Below are 5952 nucleotides of genomic sequence, written 5' to 3'. Positions count from 1 at the left end.
GGATGGGTAAGGTAGGGGGACAGGGAGGGAGACGAAAAGAATTACAGAAGAATGGAAAATAGATCGATGAAATCAGGGGAAAGAATGCTGAAGCTTATTTTCAATCATATTTCTGTGTTAGTGTGCTAACAAAATATCACAGACTCATTGGTTTAAACAACAGAAATTTATTTTCTCGCTGTTCTAGAGGTCATGATCAAGGTGTTGGTCTAATGGTTTCTCCTGCATCCTTACACAGGCTTCCTCTGTCCCTTGTGCATCTAAACTGTCCTTCTCATAAGGACTTGGGTCATGCTGAATTAGGGCTTACTGTCCTATTTTAACTTAATCACTACAAATACAGTCAAAGTACTGGGAACAGAGGCTTCAACATATGAATTGGGGGTGGGGACATAGTACAGTCCATCAGCCCAAAGCAGTAACTTCAGCTATAAGGCAGGCCAGTATGTTGGTAGAAGGCCAGGATTCAATTCCAGCTATAGTCGTTTATAATCTGTGTTACAGTAGACATAGACAAATGTCGCACCCTCTGGGGTGGGGAGGTGGGGGGGCCTCTCTCAGGGCTCCCATGCAATGCAGATATTAGTATCTACCTCCCAGGAATTTTTATGTGGATAAAAGAGGAACTTACAACAGTAGCAAGCATTTGTTCAGCTCAAGAAATGTGACTATCCTTTTAAGTATCATTATTTCAAGTAATTTGCATCAGTCCTTATTAGATCACTTACACTGTTCAGCTAGTAGCAAAGGTAACATCAAAACGAAAGGTAACTCCAAATTGGCTAAGATGTCAGTTTCTATCAGAAATTAAGCTTCTTATTCTGAACAAAAAAGACACACTTTTAACTCACAGAAAATCAGTTTCTTCTGCACTGTTTTAATAACTATTGAATGATGCCAGCTTGAGGGAAGCAATGTTATTATCCCTTCCAGGGTCTCTCAGTCTCAATCCTGCTGAACTTTTACCAAAAGGGTTGGGGAAATCTTCTCATCAAACCAGTCAAGGTGCCTGGGTATAATATCAAGCAGGCAGACAGGGATGTGAATGAAACTAACAAATTAATGGAAATTGACTTAGTCAGGAAACACGGATAAAAAAGAGATTCCAGTTATGCAGATTCTGGTGTGGATATGGCAAGAAGGGAACACTTTTACTTTCGGAGGGATTGCGACCTAAGAATACAGCCTCTTTGGAAAGAAATATGGAGAATCCTCAAAGAACTCAAATTAGATCTTCTGTTTGATCCTGCAGTCCCATTACTAGTTATCTACCCAGAAGAAAAATAAAATTTATCATAAGGACATTTGCATTAGATTGTTTTTTGAAGACCAATTTATAATCACCAAGGTGTGGAATCAATCCGAGTGCCAACCCAGAAGTGGATTAATAAACTGTGATATATGTATACCATGGAATACTACTCAGCCATAAAAATGATGGAGACTTTATATCTTTTGTATTAACCTGGATGGAGTTGGACAACAGTCTCCGTAGTAAAGTATCATGAGAATGAAAAAGCAGGTATCCAATGTACTCAATACTAATATGAAGCCAGGATATGAACAAATACATATCCACACAAGAGAAAAACTAATTAATTCAAGTTGTGGGAAGAAGGGAGGAGGGAAGGGCGCTAGTGTGCTTCCCCCTATGTAGAGATAAGCACCCCATGCTCAGACATGGCAGTTCGCTTCAATGTGCTCCCCCCAGGAGATTGATTCTGAGAAATATTTCTTCGAACCCTGCGTCTCTGATCAGAGGCTCTGAGAACACTTTCACCCCTAGAAAGAACAAGGTAAGGGCACACCGCCTAGGTGAGGCTGAGGGGCACAACTACAACACAGACTTTACCCAACAAATGCAAACCCAACCTTTTCCACCCTCATATTAATCTGGAATGTTTAAAAAAGATAAGCCATTAATATGGAGCCTCAATAATCTGCACTCTAGAGAACAGGGATGTGGAGGTCTTTGTCCATCACCATCAAGTGTACAGACACAGACAAATCCCTCCCACTAGACAGTTTTGCATTTTCTTATAGGGCCAAGATGGTTCACCTGATCTTACCACAGCCAAATTTATGCTTCCTGGGCTTATGACATTTACAAAGATATTTAAATTCTGAGAGTCTTTGAGGTAAAATAAGAATGGTACTATCTTCTTTACAAGGTTGCTGCAAAGGTTAACTTAAAGGGGGCATGGAATGGTTGCTGCAACGGGCAACTTAAAGGAATATGAAGCAGTTGGCATATGGCAGGTATTTTATTATTCTTATGATCATTACTCATCTCTGACCCAATTCCATACCAGGAAATAATTTCTGGATTATTAATTTGCCTTGCAGAAGCGCTGGTGGCAGAATGCAGAGCACCTTATCTGTGAGACACAAATATTCCAGGCTGTGCTGTAATAGACCATCTTTCTGGTGTACACATAAGACCCTTGTGAGTTTAGTTAGCTAAATTAGTCTGGTCAGTTCTGGAACACGAGTAAAATTCATCTAAAATTGATATAAAGTTGAAGAACACTGGCCTGGTGCCTATAACTCAGCCGTTAGGGCGCCAGCCACATACTCTGGGGCTGGTGTTTTGAACCCGGCCCAGGCCTGCTGAACAACAATGACAATTGAAACAAAAAAATAGCCGGGTGTTGTGGTGTGCACTGATAGTCCCAGCCACTTGGGAGGCTGAGGCAAGAGAATCACGTAAGCCCAAGAGTTGGAGGTTGCTGTAGGCTGTGACACCACAGCACTGTACCCAGGGTGACATAGTGAGACTCTCTCTCAAAAAAAAGAACAAGCCATAACATCTAGCGTGGCCTTTTCTAAGTGCCGGCCACCAGAGCTGCCCTGCCCTGCCCGGCCCCGCCCCGCCCTGCCCTGCTGGTGCTGTCAAGCCTACTTTTCCAACTGCAGAATATATGAAGTGCGGGGCAGCAAGAATTGCAGTAAAGCCACTGTGTTCCCATTCCCTCCATCACATGGAAAATATTTGGTGAGACCAGATAAAGGAAATTTATGGCAATTGCTTCACTTTTGTGGATATAGAGAAAATGGTAAATCACTGTCTTTTATAAAAAGAAAAACTAAACTGTGAGACAATAAAGGCCTTGTTAGCAGGGAGAATCAGATTCTATATAGATCATTCCACCAGAAGCTCCTGCAAAATCATGTAGGATCGTATTTATACAAGACTCGGCCAACTTTTTCAATGCTACATTTTTAAAGGAAGACTCTCTTGCAATCATTTCTGATAAGGTGGTACAAAGTTATAAGAGGCAACAGAACGTCATGTTGTAAAAAAAAAAAAAAAAAAAGAGTAGAGAGAGCAACAGTAAATGAGAAAAATTAGGCTGACCCTAAACCTTAAAGAGATGCTCTAGCAATGGCTGAGTCGTCCCTACCTGACCAGTCTTCCCACAAATAACAACTATACACCTGGAGGAAATACAAACATAACAATTCAAAGTAAGTAAAGAACAAATAGATGCCGGGGCATAGCAGGAGAGGACGGCCACTGGGAGGAAGGAAAGACGCAGGCCACCTTGCCAGTCTCAAGGCTCTCAGCCTGGAGGGGAAGTCTCAGTCCCCACTTTGTGGGTGGCTAAACCAGAGATTTAAAAAAAAAAAAATGTTTTTTGAGTCTAATTGGCCTGAAGAATAAGATAACTGAGATTGGGAAGAACTAGTAGTTGGAAAATGAAGGAAATCTCAGAAAGAAGAGGGCCGGAGAACCAAACTTTGTGTATAAACACTGCTGCAAAGCTTTAACAACCTCAGAATCAAACCTTTGCAGCCCAGCTACAGGTTAGAGCAGAGCAGGGAAGAGAGTTTACAGTTTGAGTCACTAAGGGAACTGTCTTCCCAAACAAACGTCAGTGCTTTGTGTAGGAATGTAACAAAACTCAGAATCTAAATAATAGATCACTCACAATATCCAGGACTCATTCTAAAATTATTTGATATACAAATAGATGTGGACTGAGCACAGTGGCTCACACCTGCAATCCTAGCATTCTGGAGGCTAAGGAGGGAGAATCACTTTAAAAAATAAAAAAAATAGCCAAATATAATGGCAGGCACCTGTAGGCCCAGCTAACTGGGAGGCTGAGGCAAGAGGATCACTTGAACCCAGGAGTCTAAGGTTCTATGATCTAAGCTGATGCCATAGCACTCTAGTCTGAGGCAACAGAATGAGATTCTGTCTATACATAAATAAATAAATAAATGGAAAATAAGATCTATACTTAAAAGAAAGACAATTGGGGGCAGCGCCTGTGGCTCAAAGTAGTAGGGTGCTGGCCCTATATACTGGAGGTGGTGGGTTCAAACCTGGCCTTGGCCCAAAACAGCAAAAAAAAAAAAGAAAGAAAGAAAGAAAAAGAAAGACAATTGGCATATACAAATTCTGAGATGAACCACAGATTGGAATTAGTAGACAAAGATAGCAGCTATTTTGACTATAGGTCTTAAAAGAAAATATGCTAATAAGTGAGGCAAAGAGGGAAAATCTTGGTGGAAAAGTAGAAAACTAAAAAGCATTAAAAAAAGAACAGAATAAAAATTCAGTGGTTAGAGTACCAGCTACATACACAAAGGCTGCTGGACCTGCCGAACAACAGTGACAACTGCAACAAAAAGATAGCCAGGTGTTGTGGTGGGCGCCTGTAGTCCCAGCTACCAGGGAGGCTGAGGCAAGAGAATTGCTTACACCCAAGAGTTTGAAGTTGCTGTGAGCTGTGATGCCACAGCACTTTACCAAAGGCAACATGGTAAGATTCTGTCTCCCCCCAAAAAATTCTAGAACTGAAGGTATAATATCGGAAATTCAAACTTCATTGAATGAGTTTAAGAGCAGACTGGAGATGCTGGAATAAGTAAGAAGATAAAACAGAAGTCATTAATGTGGAAAACAGAGAAGAGATATATTTTTTAAAGTGAACAAAACCTCAGGGAACTGTGAGATGCCCAGATAAAAATCAGTCCAGCAGTACATTGATACCAGTGGTTGTCATAATTGTTCCAAGATGATCAGTTGGCCAATGTGCCCAGGATAAGACTGTCTTATTCCTTGCACATGAAACTCTGGATTACCTCATTAGAGATAACACAAGACAAATTTCCAATAACAGTAAGAAATCAGGAGATGAGCTTGGAAATAAAGATATGCGTAAGTTACAGAATATGCCATTTCTTGGAAACACTCAAGCTAAAAGCCTCGTGGAAGACATGGACTCATGAAATCTCATTAAAGTAAAAGGAGAAGCCTAATTACAAAAAAGGAATTCAGCCTTTTTAGACAGGCTTAAGTGAAGTCTTGGCCTGCACAATGGACGCTACACCAAGAATCAGTTCCTTGACAAGCAAATCTTCCAACTACAGCTTGCCTATGGAGCTGCGTTGTTTTTTGTTTTTTGTTTTCCTATTAGGTCTTGTAAAAAATCTCTGCAACCCTCAGAATGCAACATCAGAAAGATATAAGGCATCAATCATTTGACCTATCTATTGGCAAATTTGTGACTGGTATTAGTATGATCAGTTTTGTAATTATTGCTGTACTTCTGTGCATTTTGTTGCTTTTTAAAGTAAGTGAAGCATTGATAGATTAGACTTGTGATTTTATTTGATATTCAGAAGAGTTTGATTAAATGAGTTTGTAATAAGTGCTTAAGCATTTGGGTAATTAAATTGAATTTGTTAAATGTGTAGATTTTGATTTATTCATTTCAAGGAGCCAGTAAATACTTGAAGGAATATTCATTATTTATGCTTCATTTTTGAAAGGATATTGTTTAATTGCAATATTGATAACATGGACACTATAAGTAGCTACTAATTTTCTTTTAATGTTTGAGGTGCTTTGTTCCAGGTGAAGAACCCAGGCAATCGTTTTTTTGATAAAGTTCTATAGCAAATGTGGACAAAACCTAGAAAGAAATGGATATTTTATCA

This window comes from Otolemur garnettii, unplaced genomic scaffold, assembly GCF_000181295.1.
Source record: "Otolemur garnettii isolate 467f Iridium unplaced genomic scaffold, OtoGar3 scaffold00071, whole genome shotgun sequence".
Taxonomy (NCBI): Eukaryota; Metazoa; Chordata; class Mammalia; order Primates; family Galagidae; genus Otolemur; species Otolemur garnettii.
Note: the sequence above shows the minus strand (reverse complement) of the source record.